Raw genomic sequence first — 10275 nt, 5'->3', positions numbered from 1 at the left:
TTTGTATGTGAAGATGTGGGCCGCTGTGCCAATTTGACTTAAATTTATAGCTGTTGATACAGTGGCATACTGTGCTTTCATTAGTGAGAAACACCGGGCCCAGACATGGCAGCCTACTGGCACTCGCTGCCCAGTCAGGGTGCCTTGAGGACTGGGTAGCTCCCTGTGGCTCCAAGGCTTTCAAGTTCATGTCTGTGCTAAATATAGACGCAAAAACACCACACGCTATCTGCTTCAGGTTTGATAGATCACATTGTGTGTTCTAAATGATTACATTTGCATCTCCAACTCCCAGTATTTTGCGCGTTTTGATGATCTACATGTATTCTGCATATTCATGAAGGCAAACACGCTAAATGGATAGCAAGTGCTATTTTGCTCGTTTGACAGACGCAATCCTTGATGCTCCCGGTTAGTACGTCAGCTTTGCGTGCGCTATCAAGTTTGTACGTGTTTTATACACGCAAACCTTTAGTAGATCGGGCCCTTAATGTCTAAATCACAAAACAAATTGCGCAAATTATATTAAAGCTCAAAACACGAAACAGTGTTTTTTGCAATTAAGCTAATTTGTAGAGGAAAGGGCATATTTTGCTCCAAATAAATGCATTGTGACTCATTTAAATATATGCAGACAATACAAATGCTCAGTGATGTTATCTACTCTGCTGCACATGCTTTTAACCCTCTGCATGTGCTTCAATTAGACAATGTGTTTTTGTCTCCTTAGTACAGTTCTGCTGTGCTGGAAACTGTGCAATCATTTTGTGAATATGGCCCTACAAATTAGAACAAGGTAAAATGATCAGCCTGCCTGTCTTACAATATGTGGTTTTTCCAACAGCCAGGAGAAGACAAGCATGCAAGGCAGAAAAACTTCTGAAACAAATGTAAATATTACATTTTGTAAAACTAATGATAAACAAATCAGTGTTGTGACAGTAGATATGTTGATATTGTACTATTGTTGTTTTTTTCAAGAATTAAAAATGTGGACCTTAAATTTAAGATCACTTATGAGATGTTTCTATTTTTAACTGCTAATTCATTTGAAGAGGAGGAATTATGAAATTATTGATGTTGAGTTTGTCGGTTTGATGAGTGAAATAATGTCTGTATTAGTTTTATTTTTACATTTTGGGGGGTTATTTATTGTCTGTTTTTGTTTGCTTGTTTTTTATGGTCAGTATGTGTATAATGAAAAATAAAAAATAAATAAAAAATAAAAAATAAATTAAACATTTGGACTTAAAATTTTCGGTAACTTACGAGCCACTAGTATTGAGGAATATTTGGTAATATTGAACCTTGATGGAATAAATGCCTGAATACATTTGACTGTTTGATAATGTAACTTTCTTTACTGTTAACAGTTTTTAAATTTTTACATTGATAAATCAAGTGTTTTTACTAAATTACTACCCACTCCTCCAGTAGAATTTCTGCATGGGGCTTCTATGCTCATGCTCAATAGTTGAACTGAAGGAGTGCCAGATTGTCTTGGCAATTAAATGACAAGCCTGCGTTCAGAATGTATAGAGATGAAAAAGCAAAAAAAAAAATGAAAAAACAAACTTTAAAAAAAATATTTAAAAAAGTTCAAAAACTGATTATTATCCCTCATCCATTATTTTACCAAACTCCAAACCTTGTGACATTAAGTGGTCAAAAATATGGATTCTTGTAAACCATATCACTCTTGGAGATGGCACAGCATTTATTGATCTGTGCAGTAAATCTTGAGCACTTTCATGAGAACTTCTCCTTAAAGCCAGGGATTTTGTCCACTTACAAAAACTGATAATCCTCTGAAATGGAACATTACACCATATACAAGTTCTGGACCAGGCACCCTGTAATTACTTTGAGGACTGGAGCTTTTTAAAAGTCTTGTTTTTTAAAAAGATGATAAATCATTTTCTTGGAGTAGCAATGTTTGCTGCATGACTTTAGCGCTAAGCAGTTGATACAGTTTTTACTCTGAAGAAGAACAGCAGCAAAAAGAGTAACATCAGCTGCATGCAGATAGTTAGAGGAAGAACTGAAGGAGAAGAAGGTGAAGAAAAAAAATACAAGTGACAACAAAACTACCATGGAAAAGAAAACTACTCCCTTTCAATCTTTCTCTATTAGAGTTTGAACGTCGGCCATCTCTGACCAACACGTGGTTATAAGAAAACCCAACACTAAAACACTATAATCAGTGTTTCCATCAATCCAGAGGCAGGGATGAGTGTGAAGAGGATTTTTGTATCTCTTAAAGTCTTGCATGGTTGACAGCAGATTTGGAAGAAGTGTGTAAACAACACATTATGAACTCACTGCAGAGTGATTTCAACATTTTACTGGGTTCCCACAGTAAAATGGAAAACCTGATTGTCATTTGGGGAGAGCTGCTTTACACACAAAGTTAGAAACTGTAAATTTTCTCTATTGCCATTTGAGTGTCAGTCATCTCTGACTACTGAGTTTGTGAGTCCAGGCCCGCAGCAAGCTGCACAGCGTAATCAGTGCTTTGATTTTCCTCTGGCGGCGAGGAGTAATCACAGACTGAGGCACCACAGCGCGGTCGCCTCACCATCTCTTGCTGACGGCCATGTGACAACTAAATACCCAGGTCCATGTATTCCCATTAGTCTCTCTCTGATTGGCTGGTTTGGTGCGGTTAAACTGCTTAATTCCACATCATGCCTGTGTGGTTGGCCTGGGGCTTGCCACTCTCTGTCATGTGGTTGGCAGTGCTAGCACTAGAAACAACAAACAAACACACCAGCACAGTGCCAGATTGCTATTTTCCTGAACAGGAGCTGAGTTTCTGTTTTGAGAAGAATAACTTTAACATTGTTTGAGTTAATCCAGCCATAAATTCAGAGCATTCTTAGAATCAACTTTGACCTCAAAAAACAAATGTGACTATATTACATTTTGCCGCTGCTCACTTTGTTTTGTTCTGTTGTATAAAGGTCAGTGAAAACCAGTGAGCCATGGGAGAAACTCTTGTTGCAGGTCTTAAGGACAAGTTATCAAAAAGGACTAACAAATATGTCACTAAGTAAAAGATTTGATTTTTTAAAAAACCTCTTCTAAAGAGCATTTTAAGAAGATGAGAACAGTAATTGTTAAAAGACATGTTATCACCTTCACCTAGGTTCAATTGCTGGTGTTTGTTATCTCTTTAAGTACTAAGCAGATACAGAGCAATAGAACCACTCTTGACGTTATCTTTCCATCCGCTTGATGATTGCAAGTCCAACATTTTTAGCTTTGTTTTGGTCTCCACCTCCAAAGTATCTCCTGTATTTACCCCAATGGCTACACGATTTGTGTTAGGTCCATCTTCACTCCACCAGGGCAATAGGAGGTCCTATCATGAGCTTATATGTTTCAACTCAAGACAATGTGCGTGCTTACACTGCATTGCTTGTCTGCTCCACCTCAGCTCCAGCAATCTCATCCCTCTACAGCAGATACACAAGACTTCAATTTTGGCAGAACCAGGTCATAGCATATCAATACAGCAAGGAGTACAATGAGCGAGACAGGAAGTCGGGTACCGAAACAAATTTAAAACATCAAGTTAATTATAAGAATTATATGTGTTGATGCCAGTATTCACTTAACTACATCAACAAACCGTCATGAAGAGTGGAGCCAGGCCTGGAGTCAACAGGTCAGATGTTTGCAGAAGCCAATAAAGACAACATGGATGAGGAGAAGTCCATAATAGAGGTGGAAAACTGTTGATTCATTATCATTAATTACCACTGGAAATCCTCAGTCTAATGACTTCAGCTGGCCAGCGGTACTGCAAGGTTCTGCACTCTAAATACGTAGCCTGTTGGTGTTGATGGGCGAGGGAACACAGAGCCAAACCGCAGTGGAGCAGAGATGGACTGAACAGGGATGGAAGACAGGCGTTAGAGTTCTACAACGTTCACCAGCTTCTCACTGAATTTATTTGACTGTTTGTTGCCGAGTAGGTTGTATACAGTGGGTTTATCAGGGCTTTTTTTTACTGTTTACTACGGTTAAAAAGAGGTAGCTGTAAGACTGATCCAAAATGTCAAAATTGTGAGCTGTAAAACAAAACATGAACAACTAAATCCAAACCAAATCAAAAGTCTCTAATCCAAAGTTTTTATTTCTGATTTTTTTAAATGAGCACCATAAATTATATGCCACAAAGATTTCAGTTCCAGAGCAAAACTACATTTCCTCATCTTGGTGAAATTCTGGAGTCAATGCGAAGTTGAAAAGAGATCAAAAAAACAATTCTGATTCCTATTGACAGGCTGCTGTTAACACCAGGAGAATTTTTTTCCACATTTCCTCTTTGCTTTTGTCACATTTGATTTCAGTACAAATAATGTGCAGATCATATCTGTTCTCACATCACAAAATCAGAAACACAATTCCAGTAGAGGCTCCTGAATGTCCGTGTTTAGCCTCTCCAACCTTCATTTTTGTCCATGTGGGTAAAGCCCCTGAGAAACACCGGGCCCAGACATGGCAGCCTACTGGCACTTGCTGCCCAGTCAGGGTGCCTTGAGGACTGGGTAGCTCCAGACATTTGGCCCCTGTGGCTCCAAGGCTTCCAGGTTCATGTCAGGATCCAGGGAAGGAACAAAACTACCCCACCCTCCTTCTCTGAGACCAAAAGGGGTGGCGTATGGTACTGGGGCAGCAGGATTGAATGGGAACAGATAGAATTTCTCCTCTGCTACACATCATGTTCTCTGGAGCCTTGTGCCATAGATGTAGAGACCCGATAGCGGTTTAGTTTCGCTGCTTAGTCACGGCGGCATGACTCACCTTGCTGACAGGGAAATCATGAAGCAGCTCTCTGCTGTGGTGTGGCTGCTGGTTGGCTGGAAGCTTCACTACACATAAAGGTTGCAAAGTCACGGCTTCTGACATGTAATCATAACTCTAAATTGGTCTCAAAGCACAACTATGAGACTACAAGTCTGGGAAAACATTAATTCAATACATTTTTGCATTATGCCATGACAAGTCATTAGCTATTAGCCCTTTGGATGGGTTATGAGTCATATCTCCTGTTGACTAGCCAAAGGTATGACAGTATCCATGGCTTTGTTATGAAATGCATTTTTCTTAGCCTTGAATTTACTGGAATTAATTTTTTATGCTATAATATTTGGAGACCTCGGAAAGAACAGAATTCTCCAACGTAGCAGCGTGATGACATGTTGTTGTTAACAGTGCCAGTGAGGCTTAATTCAAGTGCATGCAGAAGCTTTGGAGGAAAGGAACTCATATTCTACTGATCCACTTTCCCCACAGTGGTGCACCTCTATTACTCACCACTCCTCAAAACCCATTTCCCCCATGCAGGAAAATTGTATGTGTCCAATTATGAACTCCTCAATTTTTGTATTTGGTATTTGGCATGTCAACAGCTCTGTGTTGCTGCTGTGTTAACCACCACCACCATCTAGAGTTACAACACCAACACTTTATCTTTACAACACTAACCATTTATCTTGTTCCATTCTTCCCTAACCAACATTGTATTCTTATCTGTTCTGTAAGTGGGATGCAACGATTGTACGTTTTGGTGATACAATTATTGGCTGAATTATGATCAAGGTTTCACAATTAGCACGATTATGCATTCATTAGTTTCCCCACATTCTTTGGAGTCCTCCCTCAAGAATTTTAAGCAGCAAACACATTTATTTCGGGTTTTTTTGCACCAATTTGTTAAGAAACTATCTTTTGTGAAGAGGGACTTATTTAATTGAAATGATGAAGGTCTGGTACTTCCTGGATAATTGTCAAATTTCACATTGTAGAAGATTTAATGAGCCGTCATTGATATGTTAGTTAGATTCTTAGGACAAGGCAAGTTTATTTATGAAGCACCATTCATACAAGAGCAATTCAAAGTGCTTTACAAAGTTAAAAACAAATTAAAAACCAGAACAGTAACAATCAACAAAAACATACAGCAAACACTTCAAATATTTAAATTTGATATGCGGACAGTTATGTTGATTTACTCCCCAACAAATCCAATTTGTAAAATCTGACATAAAATTTAAAAATATCCAACTTAAAAAATTACATTAAAGCTGGGGTTGGTAGTCTCGGAAAACTAGCATAAATTATAACCCCTCCCCTCCTCCCTTGGAGCTCCCCCAAAATGATGCCCCCCCCTCTCACATGCAGGAGCGCCGCTGACTTGCGACCATATGATCGTGACTGACTCAAAACCGGTCCTCACCAAAACATTATCATAGTGAAAGTTAAAAACACAAACAAACATGGCTGCTGTTAGTACTCAACTGTCATGCTGGCATTATCAGTTGATCTGGTGACACGATATCAGAAAAGTTAAAATACGTATAAAACTGTAACAGCTCTACAGTTTATCTAAACGTGTTCAGTGTAGATGTTCTTAATTCCTAAAGTGTTGACAGTCAGTGAAGGCATCAGGAGAGGTGTAGAGTGTGCGAGCGGGGAGAGAGGAGAGACAAGAGGAGAAGTTTTTCATTCATTCAACATTGATTGTTGCTTTGTTGGTGGCGGTGATCATGGCCGACAGTGACCGGTATTAAAACTCAACGTGTTCACGAATCGGCTCGTCATCCCTACAGCGTAGCTGTACACTACAGTACATATACATTTCTGTAGGACTTACTGAATGTCATTAATTCTTTTGCTTGTCAGAGCCCCCGTTGTGAGAGCTTTTAGAGTCAGATCCGGACTACAGTCCTGAGCAAAGCACCTCATCGGGTCAAAGGGTACAGGCCCAAGTCGAGGTGAGAGGGGCAGTCAGTAGAGTCAGGGGAAGCAGAGGCAGGGGACAGGGACTCGGAGTGCACACCGGGGAAATGTACGCGCAGGAGGCGGGCAGAACTGCAGGATGGGATTTGAATGGTTTAAAATTTTGGGACCCAAAACGGTTGGTGTTTTCCCAGGTTTACTCTGGCTGTAGATAGCAGCTTTTTTTCACTCTTTTTTAGGAACACATTATGTATTGATTGTCATCAGGACATAAAGATCATTTTAATCAGTATAACAAAAAGTGTATCTAAATCTGATTACCAACCCCAGCTTTAAATGGTAAAATATCCGAATGCAAAATATTAAATTGAACAAACATAAACATTTAAACAAGAAGAAAGAAAGAATGAAAGTAAAATAGGTATATGGTTTTAAAATGGGTTTGCATCCATGATTGAGCAGTGTTAAGAGGTACGTTTTTAGTCTGGACTTAAAGTAGTAGAGTCGGGGCTTGTCTAATATTACAGACAAAAGGAAGTGTCCTTGTTCAGCTAAGCTGATGGTAGCCATTAAGGCTACAATGAATGCTCATCTCTGCATCTCTCTCTGCCTCAATGAATATTGTTTTTGTTTTTATCATTTGTATCAATATGTACACTTCTACAATACTTGGGCATGTCAGAGCTTTTGATGACATGCTAATATGCTGTAACCAAGATTTGAGGTGAATATGGACATAGACATATGGACGGTGTAGACATAAATGAAAACAGGACATTAGATCATGAAGTCTGGTATTGCTCTGTAGAGAGCAGAGCCTTTATCAATCATTCATCTGGATGTTTTAAAGCGCGGTTAATGGTGAAACAAAGTAATCCCTGCATCCCTATCTGTAATTCGGTTGATTTGGTTATCATGGGTAAAAAAAAAAAAACATATATGATCAACAGTCCAATTTACACCTTTAATTTTGAGAGGATTCAGATGCAATGAAATACACTTTTTGTAACACCCCACCATTTAAATGTATAAGGACAGTGCTAATCTTGTAACTGAGCAAATACAGTTGTTGTTTTTTTTTTTTTTACCAGTGTATTCCTTTTTGAGTGACTGGATTCCTTTCCAGCTCATAGTATGGTGGAAGTCCTGAAGTCCTGATTAGGGTAGGTTATTTTTCTTAATCGCATTGCCTTCGTTGTCCCTTTCGCCACACCAATTATAACACTGCCTTACTGACGCCATTAAGGAACCTGCAATTAATATTGTGATCAGTCGTGATTAACTATTGAAATTCAGGTATTAATTGCGATTTTTAAAATGCATTGTTTGACACCACTACTTTTATCTATAACATAATTATCAACAAACTAGAGCAAGAATGGCTTGCACGGTAAGCAGACTAGTAACAACATAGTTGAATAGTGTACGAACTTCCCACATTTCAGTCATCACTAAAAGTCTTTTGGTGTGTTTTCAGTTAACTTTTATTGAAGAGCAAACCAAATTGCACAAGATTAATCAAGTAAGAGGTATGAGGTATACCTCAATATACTGAGTCTGTCTTTAGTAATTAGTGCTCTACATGGACTATGCTGTTGCTTCTATGTAGACTTAGTATGATTCAGCTAATTTTGCCCTCGGGGAAAGCTATCATATGTTTCAACAGGATAACAGAGTTCTGGTCCACTTGTGGTTCCTTGTCTCGTCTGTTTCCCGGCCTTGTTGAGTCACTGAAACACAGTTTGTTCTTCCATGTGTTGTCACGGTACCGAGGTCCAGACCTTTGTACTCAGAGCTTTTCCCTGAAATATTAGTGTTAAAGGATTTCTGGCTTATCTTCCAATGTGTTACTCTGAGGAGTACAAAGTCAATGACAGAAAGGCCAAACATTATTTGGGTTATGTTTGGTTACAAGGTTAGCGGCTTCACACACAGACTCAGTTCTTGACCTGTATACCACACTGCTTGCTCCAGTTGGCATATAAGATCCACATTGGCACTATTACGCATGTTAAAATGTGCATGTGCTGTAAAGTGCAAGGTCAGTGCTGATGATTTGTTTCAGTTAGGCTGTACGCCAATTGATGATTGCACCTTAAGAATCACATTTTTTTGTTGTTTTTCTATTTTTTTCTCTTGAGGTAAGACTTACTGGTAGTGATGTTTTTGCAGCTTTGTTTGGTTAAGTTTAGTATTTCCTATATTATCCCACGCACCTTCACACTCATTGTTCTTTTCAACACCAACCTCCTGACCATTCAAATATTATTGACCTTTCCAAATTCTGGGAATACATCTTTTTTTTTATTTCTTTAATTTACTTTTGACTTTTTGTCATTGGTTACTGACATTTATGCAAGTTTCCTTTTTATTAAATTAGACCACAGGCTCCAAAAAGTCTCATCAGAGTCCAGAGTTTGTGAAATTGTTAAAGCTAAAAGTACAATTTAAAAAAGAAAGAACAGGACAGAATTGTGTAATTTAATGTGTGGGTGCATGAATGCTCTGTGTCAAACCCGTTGTTGAACTCCAGTGTGCCATATGAGACAGATCTGTACTTAAATATTCAGACAAAGCTTTTTGATTTCTATTTCATTTGATTTTATAGTTATTTAAAGTAGTAATAGTGTTGTAACTTTTCATCCACACTAGTGAAGTAAAAGGTCCAAAAACAACTTCTGTTTATGTTCCTAAAGTTAATTTAAATGAATCATTTACATTTTATTACTTGATTTGTGTTGTTTTGTTATTTTTGTATTAGGTTATAGAGGGAATTCATTTTGCGTTTTATATTTCAGTAATTTACCCAAACCTGATGCTACCATGCCGATAAGGTACAGACTGGTAGACATCCTTTTTGAAAGTTATATTTTTGGGGGCTTTTAAACTTTTATTCAGACAGGGAGGACAATGGATAGAGAAGGAAACCTGGAGAGAGTGGTGGAATGACATGCTGGAAAGGTGCTGCAGGCTGGAATTGAACCCGGGTCGCCTGCTATATGGGCGCACAATTTAACCACTAGGCTAAACCTGCACCCGGACCCATCCTTTTAAGCTGTTCTGCTTGTCTCTGTAAACTGTTTGCCTGATCAAGGTCTTGGACCGAAGCTTTGCCAATACATATTTTTGCAAGTTAGAAAGCTTGCAGAAATTTTATATCATGTAAAGAATTCACTAACATTTATAAAAAGTGTACCCTGAATGACAGCTGTCTCATATGAATGAGTCCTCTGCAGTTTCACACTGCTTGGGTACCTCACTAATGATTTGTAAGCTATGCAAGTCATGGTGAAATTTAGTGATCAAGTACAATCATTTCCATTTTCCATTAATAGTAGTGTAGTAGCGCTTTCTTTTTAACAGACAGAATAGACCTCAGCACCACAGTGACTAAAGAATGAATGGCACTAGAACAATAATTTATCATACAGTGAGAACCCATTCTCATAATGTGAAAACTACTCCTCATTCACACTTTGTTTTTATAAGCCCTTTCTCTTACATTAGCATAGCTTTGGATGACAA

This window comes from Notolabrus celidotus, chromosome 18 (genome assembly GCF_009762535.1).
Source record: "Notolabrus celidotus isolate fNotCel1 chromosome 18, fNotCel1.pri, whole genome shotgun sequence".
Taxonomy (NCBI): Eukaryota; Metazoa; Chordata; class Actinopteri; order Labriformes; family Labridae; genus Notolabrus; species Notolabrus celidotus.
This window is presented reverse-complemented; position numbering follows the sequence as displayed.